Source organism: Chiloscyllium plagiosum, unplaced genomic scaffold (genome assembly GCF_037043375.1).
Source record: "Chiloscyllium plagiosum isolate Xiang-an unplaced genomic scaffold, Cpla_swu_hap1 HiC_scaffold_21, whole genome shotgun sequence".
Taxonomy (NCBI): domain Eukaryota; kingdom Metazoa; phylum Chordata; class Chondrichthyes; order Orectolobiformes; family Hemiscylliidae; genus Chiloscyllium; species Chiloscyllium plagiosum.
The window spans coordinates 86,492,543-86,505,910 of record NW_028270159.1 but is presented as its reverse complement, the minus strand read 5'-3'; positions in this window follow the sequence as shown (position 1 = coordinate 86,505,910).

The following is a 13,368-nucleotide window of genomic DNA, read 5'->3' as shown; positions in this document are numbered from 1 at the left end:
TAGGGTGAAAATGTGAAGATTGTTTTACTCAGTAAGTTCTGAGCATCTGGAACAGTCGGAATGGCAGGTGGATGCTGATTCAGCAGTTATTCTCAAACAGATTTGTAACAACTTTTTAAAGGAAGATTTTGAGAGCTGTGGACAAATGAGAGGGGTTTGGGACAGATTTGCAACATCTCCAGAGGGAGAGAGTACAGCCCACAATCGGCTGAATAGACCCAGCTCCTGTGCTCTGTTTTACTGCCCCATTCACTGTAAATGATGAAACTCATCCCAGGGCAGAGAGAGGGAGGATCCCACCACTCACCTCACAATGGGGCCTGGCTGATTGATGGTAGCTACATACCAAGAGGAGTGTGGTGCAGCAGCCAATGGGAGAGAAAATCGGGGTGGAGCCAGCAGGATGACACGCGACCATGAGCTGTTGACTCCAGATTCGCACCAATAGGAGGAGACTTGATGTGGTTCTGCAGCCAATGAGACCTAAAAAGGGACGTGGACAAGGTGACACCTGACCTAGCAAGGTGACACCTGACCATGAGCTGTGGCGCAGTGTCACTGTGAGGCGGGGGGGGGGGGGGGGGGGGGCAGAAAGGTGTGGTCATTGAGTGTGAAGGGAGTAGGAAAGACAGCAGAGACTGGGAAAGAACTTGAGTTAGTGTGGACTGGGAGGGTTTATAAACACAGTTTAGGCTGCTAGACCTGAATTAGAAGCTCCCAGTGAAGTAAAATCAATAGAACTGCGGATGATGTAAATCAGAAACAAAAACCAGAAGGTTTTGGACAAGTTCAGCAGGTCTGGCAGCATCTGTGAAGAGTTTTCAGAGTTAACATTTCGAACCCAGTGACCCTTTCTCAGTGCTGATAGTCGTAAAATGCTAGTTTATATGCTGAAGGAACGGTGGGGTGAGGATGTAAGGAGTAAAAGATAGGTAGGGATAGAGTGAGAAGAAGAGTTGGATAAAAGCGTGGAGAACAATGTTGTTTGGAGGATGAATTGCTGTTAATGGAGACTTGATGGCTAACCATAGGTAATGTGTAATGGCAGGCTATGTGATAACAAGGCCTGGTGTGTGGGATAGAGCGCTAGGACATGAGGGATTTCATGCTCTAAAATTGATGAACTTGGTATTGAGTCCGGAATGCTGCACCGTTTCCAAATGGAAAACGAAATGTTGTTCTACCAACTGATGCTGATCTTTGCTGGAACACTGCAGAAAGCGTGAGGCAGATGTTGGCCTGCGAACAGGGTGGGGTGTTAAAGTGGCAGGTAACTGGAAGCTCGGGATCTCTGTTTACATGCAGAATATAGATCATCAGCCGTGATTTCTGCCAACTCCGAGATGCCACCATCAGACATATTCTGCTCCCCTCGCTTGTCCACCTTCTGCAGGGACTGTCCCTTCTCGGTCCCCCTGGCCCACTCCTCCTACCCTCTCAATAACACACTCCCCCACCTTAGCACCTTTCCCCGCCACATCCCAGCATCTCCTCTCTCAAATCCTACTACCACACACCAGCATCTTGTTCCTCAACATCGCCTCCCCAATCCAGCACATTCCCTCTCAACATCCCCCTCCCTTACACAGCACTCTTCCTCTCAACATCACCCTCCCCACCACAGCAAATTCCCTTTCCACATCCCCCTCCCTTCGCAAGAACCTTCCCTCTCAACATTCCCCTCTCCCACCAAGTATCCTCCCTCTCAACAAATCCCTCACACAACCCAGCACCTTCCCCCTCAACATACCCCACCCCCTCCCCAACAACCTCCCTCTCAACATCCCCTCCCCCTTCCTGCCCCTTCTCTCTCAAAATTCCCTTCCCATCGCAGCATTTTCCCTCTCAACACCCCCTCCCCACACCCGCACCTTCCCTCTCAACATCTCACTACCCCCACCCAATCACCTTCCCTCTCAACATCACCCTCTCTACCCCTGCGCCTTCCCTCTCAAAATCACCATTCCCAACCCAGCACCTTCTGTCGAAATCCAACGCCCCCTTCCCTCTCAGCATCACCCCCCAATCATAGCACCTTCCCTTTCAGCATCACCCGCCCCACCCCAACACCTTCTCTCTCAAGATTCGCCTTCCCACCCCAGTGCCTTCCCTCTCAAGAACCCAATCCCCACCCCAGCACCTTCCCTCTCAACATCCCCCTGCCAATACAGCACCATTCTTCTCAACATCACCCTCCCTACCCCAGAATCTTTCCCTCAACATCAACCATCCCATCCAGCACCTTCTCTCAACATCCCCCTCCCCTTCCCAGCACCTTCTCTCTCTCAACAACCCACTCCCCACCACCGCACCTTCCTTCCCAACAATCCACTCCCCACCTCAGCACCCTCCCTATCAACAACCTCTCCCCACCCATGCACCTTCCCTCTCAACATTCCATTCCCCGCCCCAGCACCTCATCTCTTAACATTCCCCTCCACACTCCAACACCATTCCCTAAAAATCTCCCTCCCCCACACAAACATCTTCCCTCTCAACATCCCCCTCCCCACCCCAGCACCTTCCCTCGCAAATTTCCCCTCCCCATCCCAGCAGCTACCCTCTCAACATCTCCCTCCCCCACCCCAGCAACTTCCCAGACAACATCTCCCTCCCCTACTCGCACCTTCCCTCTCAACATCCTCCTGCCCACCCCAGGACCTTCCCCTTATCAACATACCCCCCCACCCACAGCACCTTCCCTCTCGACATCACCCGCTCCACCTGAACACATCTCTCAACATACACCTCCACACCCCAGCGCCTTCCCTCTCAACAACCCACTCACCATCCCAGCACCTTCCCAATCAACATCTTCCTCCCCGACCCCTGCACCTTCCCAATCAACATTTCCTCCAACACACCAGCACCTTCCTTCTCAAAATTCCCCTCCCCACCCCAGCACCATTCCTCTCAACATCCCCTCTCCCACCCCAGCATCTTCCCTCTCAACATCCCCCTCCCCACCCCAGCATCTTCACACTCAACATTTCCCTCCCCCACCCCTGCCCATTATCTCTCAACATTCCCATCCCCACACCAGCACCTCCTCTTTCAACATTCCACTCCCCACCTCAGAACCTTCCCACTTAACATCCATCTTCCCACCCCAGCACCTTCCCTATCAAAAGCCCCCTCCCCCATCCCTGAACCTTCCCTCTCAACATTCCCTCCCCACCTCAGCACTTTCTCTCTGAACACACCTCTCCTCACCCCAGCACCTTCACTCTCAACAACCCCTCCCCACCCAGCACCTTCCCAATCAACATCTCCCTACGCCACCCGTGTTCCTTCCCTCTCAACATCCCGTCACCACCCCAGCACCACCTCTCTCAACATTCCCCTCCCACACCAGCACTTTCCCTCTCAACATCACCCCTCCCCACACCAGCACCGCCCCACTCAACATCCCCCCACCCCACCACACCACCTTCCCTCTCAACGTCTCCCTCCCTCACCCCAGCACCTTCCCTCTCAATGTCTCCCTCCCTCACCCCATCACCTTCCCTCTCATGTTTCCCTCCCTCACCCCAGCACCTTCCCGCTCAACATCCCCATCCCCACCTCAGCACCTTCCCTATCAACATCCCCCGTCCCCACCAAGCACCTTCCCTCTCAACATTCCCTACCCACCCCAGCACCTTCCCTCTCAACAGCTCCCTCCCCCACACCAGCATCTTCCCTCTCAAGAACCCCACCCCCCAGCACCTTCCCTCTCAACATTCTCCTCCTCAACCCAGCACCTTCTTTCTCAACATCCCTCTCCCCACCCCTGCACCTTTCCCCTCAACACCTCCCTCCCCACCCCAAAAACCTATCTGTCAACATCCCCCTTCACACACTAGCACCTTCTCTTTTTACATTCCCCTGCCCCACCCAGTCACCTTCCCCCATCAACAACCCCCTTCCCACCCCAGCATCTTCCCTCTCAACATCCCCCTCCGCACCCCATCACCGTCCCTCTCAACATCCCCCTCTCCCACCCCAGCACCTTCTCTCCCAACATCCCCCTCCCCATCCAGCACCTTCCCTCTCTACAACCCCCTCCCCACCCCAACACCTTACCCTTAACGTCCCCCTCCCAAACCCTGCACCTTCCGTCTCAACACCCCCCTCCCCACTCCAGCACCTTCTCTCCCAAAATCCCCGTCCCCCACACCAGCACCGTCTCTCCAAACATCCCCCTCCCCCACCTCAGCACCTCGATCTAACATGCCCCTCCCCACCTCAGCACCCCTCAATATCGCCAAACCCCACCCCAGCACCTTCCCTCTCAACATCCCCTTTCCTGCACCGCGCCTTCCCTCTCAAATCCCCCCTCCCCACCACCTTCTCTCTCAACATCTTGCTCTCCACTCCAGCACCTTCCCTCTCTTAAACACTCTCCCCAACCCAGCACGTTCCCTCTCAACATTCCCCTTCCCACCCCAGCACCTTCCTCTCAACATCCCCTCCCCAGCCCACCGCCTTTTCCTTCAACAACTTCATCTCCACTCCAGCACCTTACCATTAAAGTCCCCCTCCCCACCCCAGCACCTTCCCCCCCCCCCACATAACTCTTCCCCACACCAGCATCTTCCTTATCAACTACGCCCTCTCCCACCTCATAACCTTCTCTCTCACCTTCCCCCTTCCCACCCCAACCACTTCCCTCATCATCACTCGGGGTTGGATAGGACTAGCAGTTTCATGTTCCAGTGTATAGATGCTATAGCTAGGATAGACAGGGAGTAACAGAGCTGGGGAAGTGGCGTTTTTAATTAGGGATAACCTTACAGATGGGCTTCCGGAGGATATTCCTGGGAATACATCCAGGCAAGTTACTTGCGTTGAACGAGAAATAATAAAGGGGTGATCACCCTACTGGGATTGTATTATAGACCACGAGTCAGTAGGGAATTGAGATGCCACTTTCTCAGTTATCTGTAAGAATAATATAGATGCAATGATAAAGAGTTTTAACTTTACCAACATAGCCTTGGAGTGCTGTTGGGTTTACGGGTTGAATGGAAAGGTATTTTTTAAGTGTGTATGAGAAAACGTTTGATTGAGTTTGTCGGATGTTCCTTCTAGAGAAGGAACAAATGTTGGCCTGTTTTCTTTATTTATTCACAGGATGAGGGTGTCACTGGCTAGGCCAGCATTTATTGCTGCGTTTAACCAGAGGACAATTAAGATCAATCACTTTGCTATAGTTCTGGAGTCACATGTAGGCCAGACCAGGTAAGGATGGCAGATTCCTTCCCTAAAGGACATGAGTGAACCAAATGGGTTTTTCCAAAAAATGACAATGGATTCATTGTGGTCACTTCATTCTTAATTCCAGTTTTATTGTTGAATTCAAGCTCCCCCGTCTGCCATGGTGGGATTCAAACCCAGGTCCCCAGAATGTTATCTGGGTCTCTGGATTAACTGTCTACAAATAATATCACTAGGCAATCTCCACCTCTTCTGTTAGGAAATGAGGCAGGGTGAGTGACTTCGGTGTCAGTGGGGCAGCACATAAGCACCAAAGATCCCACCGTATTGTGACCCAATGGCTAGCACTGCTGCCTCAGCACCAGCGACCTGGATGTCATCTCAGCCTCAGGTGACTGTCTGTGTGGAGTTTACACATTCTCTCCGTGTCTGTGAGGGATTTCCTGGGTGTCCTAGTTAGCTCCCACAGTCCAAAGATGTGTAGGTTAGTTGGATTAACTATGTTAAATTTACCATATTATCGACGTGCAGTAGATGAGGTGTTGGGATGTGCAGGAAAATTTCTGCCTGATCTGAAAAAGATCCTTTTGGCGTCTCAAAGTGAGGTCAGAGGGAGTTGTAGCCGCACATTTTACATCTCCCGTGGCAGCAAGGGAGGGTCAATGGTGTGGAGGGTATGTTGGTGGGAGGGTGTGGACCTAACAAGGGAGTCGCAGAGGGAATGGTCTCTGCGGAATGCAGATAGGGCTGAGGAGGGAAATATGTCTCTGGTGGTGGGGTCTGACATTAGGTAGCAGAAATAACAGACGTTAATGCACTGTCTCTGGAGATTAGTGGAGTGGAGGATGAAGACTGTGGGGTTATATTCTTATTGCGGTTCTAGGGAGGGTATAAAGGCGGAGGTGCGGGAAGTGGAGGGTGTGCGATGCAGGGCATTGTTGATAAGATAGGAGGGAAATTGCGATCCATGTAGTAGGAGGCCTTTTTGGGATGGCCTGGAGTTGAATTGTTCCTCCTGGGAGCAGATATGGCAGAGGGGAGTAAAGGATCACGTTTTTAAAGTGATACACTCGAGGGAAAAAGGGAGAGCAAAAAGGGACGTGAAAGAGCTTCAGGAAATTGTTTACGTAGAATCCATAGAGATCAAACAAATATATCACAGACAAAATATTAACTAGACCAGCGAATAGGACTCCTGTCTATATCACCACGGGGTAGGGAAAGATGGACGAGTATTTCACGGCAATTTTTAAATGGGGATGGGTATGGAAGCGTGAGAGTTTGGAGAAATAAACAGTGATAACTTAAAAAGTGTCCATGTTACAGAGGATGTGATACTAAATGTCTTAGGTCGCATCAAAGTGAATAAAGCCCTGGTACCTGATCAGGTGTATCCAAGAAATTTCTGGAAAGCTATGGAAGTGATTGTTGGGCTCCTCTCTAAGATATTTGTATCATTGATAGCGACAAGTGAGGTGCAATTATTTTTAAAAAGGTGGTAAGGAGAGGCCATGGAACAAGAGAAAAGTGAGCCTGAAGTCAGTGGCAGACAAGTTGTTGGAAGGGATTTTGAGGGACGGGATATACATATATTTGGAAAGACAAGGAATGATTAGGGAGAGTCAACGTGGCTTTGTGCGTGCACCATCGTGTCTCACTAACTTGTTTGAGTTTTCTTGAAGTGACAAAGAAGATTGATGAAGGCAGACTGTGGATGTTGTCTATATAGATATTGAACAAGGTTCCACAAAGCAGAGTCATTAGCAAGGTTAGATAACATGGAATCTCGGGAGAAATAGCCATTTGGCACAAAATTGGCTTGCAGGTATGAGACAGAGGGGGATGATGGACGTTTGCTTTGTGGACTAGTGGTCTGTGAGCAGCAGTGTACTGCAAGGATAGATTTTGAGACCTTATGTAAATGACTTGGATGTGTATATATGACGTATGGTCAGTAGGTTTACAGGAGACACCAACATTGGAGGTGTAGTGGACAGTGAAGAACGTCAGTTCAGATTACAACAGGATCTTAATCAGATGGGCCAATGGAGCGAGGAATGGCTGCTGTAGATAACTGTGAACTGTTGGATTTTGGAAAGGCAAATCAGGCCAGATCATGCCAAGTGATTTACACAGACTCAGTGCGTAGGCAAAGGTCTGGCAATGGGAGTACACTTGTGTTATCCATCTTTGGAGGATTAAGTGTAAAAAGGGCTATTTTTAAATGGTGAAAACGTTGCATCATTCTGAGGGAGCTCAGTATCATTGTGCAGAGATCACAAAACGTTGATTTGCAGATAATTAAGAAGGCAAAATGAATATTATCCTTCATTGCTTAAGGGATGCACTTCATAAACAGGAGGTTATGTTGTAGCTTGATATTGTGCTGGTGAGACCACACCTGGTGTCCGTTCTACAGATTTGGGCCTAATTACCTGAGAAATAACATGCTGGCACCGTCTTGGGTGCAGCAGAGTTTCACTGTGTTGATTTTAGATTTGAGAGCATTGAATAATGAGGAGAGATTAAGTAGATGGGACTATACTCATTGGAATTTAGAAGAATGAAAACATAAAATTATGAAGGGAATAGATAGGATAGAAGCAGGGAAGTTGTTTCCATTGTTGAGTGAAACTAGAACTAAGGGGAATAGCCTCAAAATGAGGGGGAGCAGATTTAGGACTGAGTTGAGAAGAGCATCTTCACCTGAATCTTGGAATTCCCTGCTGAGTGAAGTCGTTGAGTCTACTTCGCTGAATATTTTAAAGGCAAAAGTAGATTTTGGAACAGTAAATGAATTATGGGTAATGGTGAGAGGGCGAGTAAGTGGCGCTGAGTCTATGAAAAGATCCACACTGATCTTATTAAATGGTGGGTTCAGATGGCGTACTCCTGCTCCTCGTCCTTGTGTTCTTATGGATTAATTTTAATAATTCATCTTGTTTTTATTTAAAGTGCTATTTGAGTTGAGTTTGGGAAGCAATTCCCAGTGTCTGGCCGAGTGTATTTTACCAAATTCCCCACATTAATTGGTGTTCTAGCCCACACAGTTAGAGATAAGTTGGCTTTCCCCCCATATTTACAGCACACCATTCCCACACCACCTCCCAGGTCGCCAGACATCTAGGATGTAAATAGCATCCCGGGAACAAGTGCCATCTTTGAAAGCCCACAGTGCACTGGAACAAGCACAGTCCGTATGGAGCTATCCTGCACACCTCCTGATATTGAGCCTATACGTACCTGGCAGGGGGACATTACTGCCCTCCTCAAACCCATATTGTGGGCAGGGACATGGAGCTCCTCCTGGGTGAGGAGAGTCACAGGCAGGACTTCCACTTCCCTCAGGACCAGGAGTGGTGGCCATGACACCAGATCATGCCTGCCTGCTCTAAGGTTGCCCCCTCCAGGTTAGAGCAGACTTAGCCATCGGGCCGAATGGACCACATTGGCGGAAGATCAATGTCTTTCTCCACTCCATCAGCGCGAGGGGAGACCCAGGAAGAATCTCATCATTCCCATTGAGAATGACAAACAAGAGGCAGCGAGATTGTATTAACTTCAAGAAAGGCCTCAGGGAACATCTCACTGAATGTACCATTTATCACACCACAGCCCACGGTGCTCAGATTGCTCAGGAACAGTTTGGGTGGAGATTACAAACAGCAAGGTGAAACAAATCAAAGGCAAAACTGCAGGGCAAATTTTGCACACGATATAAACAGGGAATTAGTTATGCAAGAAATTTCTGGCAGAACTCAGCGAGTCTCGTAGCATCCGTAAGAAGAAAGCAGAGTTAGCACGTAAAATCTGGGGACTCGTCATCAGAACAGTTTTTGTTTCAGGTCTCCAGCATCCGCAGCTCTTTGTTTTATTTTAGCTTGGCAAGTATTGTGCATACTGCAATACTAATGGATGAATTGATCTGGGAAAGAGGGGAAGAGGTGAGGGCTGAAGTGCAGGAGATGGGTCAGTTACAGCGGAATGCCCTGGCTATCAGAGTTTGGGAGGGGGTGAATCCTCGGCTGAGGGTAAAGTAGGGCATATTGGAGGTCGCCACTGGAATTCAGCAACATATGAACAGATGTGAATGTTCCAGAGAAAGTGAGCGAATGCAGTACCTCTGAGCATATCACTGAGAGGGCATGGTGGGTCAGTGGTCAGCACTGCTGGCTCACAGCATCAAAGACTCGAGTTCAATCCCACCCTTTGGTGACAGTGTGCGATTTGTAGATTGTCCCTGTGTCAGCGTGGGTTTCCTCCTGGAGCTTGGCTTTCCTCCCACTGTCCAATAATGCACAGTTTCTGTGCAGTGGCCTTGCTAAATTGCTCTGCAGTATCCAGGGATATGTATGTTAAGTGAATTGGCTGTGGGAAATGTAGAGTAACCGGGGTAATGCATGAGTGTGTCTGGTGGTATACTATTTGGAAGGGTTAGTGTGGACATGACGGACTGAAGAGCCTGTTTCCACACTGCAGGACTTCAATAATTTCTATTAACGTATGTGTTTGTCAACTCTTCCCAGTTTCCTACCTATAACTGCCGCCTTGATTTGACTTACTGAATGCTGCACCTTCTGCTTGTCTAAAATAAACTCCGTCTGCCACTCCTCAGCCCTTTCGCCCATCTGATCAGGATCCCATTGTACTCTGACTTAACCGTCTTTACTGACCACTACACCTCTCAGAGTGGAACATTCTCATGTGGAGAAATGTCTGTGCCCCCTCTAAAATGAGGGAATGATTTGCCTTTATCAGTATTTTGGTGTTTGTCCACAAACTCACTTACCATTCCGACTAAACTCATCTACAAATCATTTCTGTGAATGGCAAAGTCCATTGGATCCTTGTGCACACTGCGGGGCACAGGCCTCCAGTCCAAAAAACAACCTTTCACCACCATCTCTGTCTCCTACCTAAGAGCCAATTGTCCTCAGCTCTCCCTGGATTCTGTGATGTAACTTTGCTAACCAGTTTGTCGAATGCCTTACTGAAGTCCATGTTGCCAACCTCCACTGCTGTATCTTCATCAATCTTCGTTGTCACATCTTCAAAAGACTTGTTCATGTTAATGAGACACGATTTCCCATGCATAAAGCCATGTCGAATATCTCTAATCAGTCCTTGCTCTTCCACCTACAATGATCAGGTCATAGGGATTTATCTACCTTTACACATTTTAAGAAATCCAGCCCTTCCAATTCTGTAATATGGACACGTTTCAAGATGTCACTGTTTATTCCCCAAGTTCTCTAACTTCCATATTCTTCTTCAGGGTAAATACTGAATTATTCATTTAGTAACTCACCCATCTCCTATGGTTCCACAAATAGGTGGCCTTGCTGAACTTTAAACAGACCTGTTCTCTCCCGAGTTACTTATTTGACCTTCACGTATTTGCAGAATCTATTTGCAGAATCTATTTGCTGAAGATATCTCATGTCCCCATGTTGCCCTTTTGATTTCCATCTTGTGTATAATCTTTCTGTACTTCTCGAAGGATTTACTCGATCCCTGCTATCTACACCTATCGTATGCTTCCTTCTCTTCCTTGACCATCGCCTCAATTTCGCTAGCCATCTAGCATTCTCTACACCTACCAGTCTTACCCTGCTCATGAATAGGAACATTCTGTCGCTGGACTTTCTAATTTCATTTTTGAATGCCTCCCACTTTCCTTCCATGAGCCGGGAATCTTATCTCACTCTAACAGGTTTAAAGGCTGAATGGTTTCTTCCTATCTCTCGAACAGACACAGTGGGGACAGAATTGCTTCTTCCCATTCCTGATCAGCCGTCTCGATGCTTTGAATGATGTCTCATATTCATGGAAAAAAAACGAAGTACACATTAAACCAGTTGCATCACTCGACAAAGTCAGTGGGAAATAAATATTGTACCCTAGATTAAGGTCTCTGGGAACCTGCCCACCCATCATCTTATGCAGCTGGTCTGTTATTTTATTCCTATCTCCTTTTATAAACAGGGTGGAACATATATAACCCTGCAATGTTCTGGCAATACTTACACATAGAAGGAGGAAAGATTAAAAAGACTCGAAGATTCATGGTCTATCCCTCAGAAACTCTCATCGGTTCCGCCAGACTGAGTAAATATTCCCTTTTATTGTGATAGGAAAAGTGGTGTAAGGAAGCGGTTAACTGAGCCTGTTTGTTCAGTGACTGTGATTAATGTCAGTCTCCACGGATTGTAATTATCCCAGTGGATGGGTTCCAGCTTGTATTGATAAATGGGCTCCGTTCAATGTGTTATCCCATAGTATGAGTGGAGGCATCATCGACAGCACTGACAGGGATCAGCAGCTCCAGAATGGGGGAAGAAAGATCAGGATCTGGGAGCATTAGACAAAATGTTCCAACAATGGATCAGAATCTGAGAACAATGGATTGGCAAGTTCAAATAATGGGCAGGAGTTTATCCTGGCATGTTTGGTATCTTTCTACATATTACGATCAATTATCATTACCACTTAAGATCAAACGGCTACTTCGCATTATTCAATTTTTTTATTATCCAATCCTGGCTATCATTGGTACCCCGGGTAAGTCTCGTTCAATCATTAAATCTATAAATCGGGTTTGAATGTAACACTGTTCTTTTCATGACTCTACTATGCTTATTGCTGCTATTATTCCTGCTGAGACTCTCAATGCAGATATTCTAACTGCATCAGGGAGCTTGTTTCTTCATTTCACTCCCTCTTTGCTTCTCGCAGGGTCCCTCATAGACTTCTGTGTTGACTTACTTAATTTCAGCTGTGAACCTTGATTCATGATACGACTACCGTTTTTACATAAGTTTTCAGAGCAGGGCGGTCGCCATCTTCTGTTCTAGTTATAAACTCAATTTCCTTTCTCCGGCTCCATCTCATCCCTGGCCAATATCGAAGTGTGAAGCAGACGAATGTCAACTATAATGTTTCTTTTGGCCATGACCTGATCTCTGACACCAGACCCTGACCATTCCTATTTTCAACTACTAACACCTTCAGAATGTACTTCATTGGTTCATCCTATCGACTCTTAGAAGTTTGAGCAATGGAATACAGTCTTAATGAAGCCAATAATCTGCTGCTGACCCTCCCAGATTTCAACCTTCAGAAGCAAATCGGAGTCAATACTCCATAGCTTGTACATGAACTCACACCAAAATCCCGTACAACCTGTCATTCCTGTGCACTCTGATCTACTTTGTTATCGGGTCCTGCAATGCAGTTACTTTTATATTCTCAAGCATTTCCACATATCTGTCCATGAACGTTCCTCCGTCTCTCACTACCCATGATTCCAATGCCTACCAGTTGTTCATATTAAAACTGAGTTTTTCCATGTGTATTCTCTCTCAGACAATGATTTTCACATCTACCACAACCCCAGACCCCAGCACGCATGTGTACATAACACCCCTTGCCTTCAGCTACAGCATGGAGATGCAGGGACATTAATTTGTGGGTGTCCCACTTACTGTCACTTGCAGTATGGGCTGCAAATCTTCCCATGCTCTGCAGACATCCAGTGCAAGTGGAGCAGCAATATACTGACAAAGGTTTGCAATACTTCCCATGCTCGGCAGATAGTCCAACCTACTGAGCAATACATTGGCATAGTCTGCACAGTTCTGCATGCTGGGTTGTTACCTTGCCCCAAGTTATCGTGTCTGGGCTGATTCTGGAGATTCTGGTCTGGAGATTCAACATTAGATATCACAGACGTTTTCGACTCATCCAGCAATTCTCATTCTTGTGATTGAACGCACCAAGGACTAACTCCTCCAGTTAGACACACTCCTCTGTCTTGTCTTTCCTCTCCATGTTTCCAAATCATGTTCACAGTTAATGAATAGCCTGTTTCTATCTTGCATGTGAATCTCCTTGGCCTTGGTTTTTGCCTGGCTAGTGTATCGAGTGCTGGCATTGGGAAGCACAGAAACGATTAAATGGTGTGTGTCAGGCTGTGGTTTACTTCCAGGTGTGTCCCATGTGGTATTTCATGTTGGACCAGAGGGTTTCAGCAACTTTGAGACACGTTTTGAAACTTGGTCTGCGCCTGTCCACTGAAAGCCTGCGTTTGTCCCTCTCAGCTAAAGGTGCGGTCATTAATACGAGGAAGCCCCTCGAATATCATTGTGAAGGGCCAGGTCTCTAACTTGT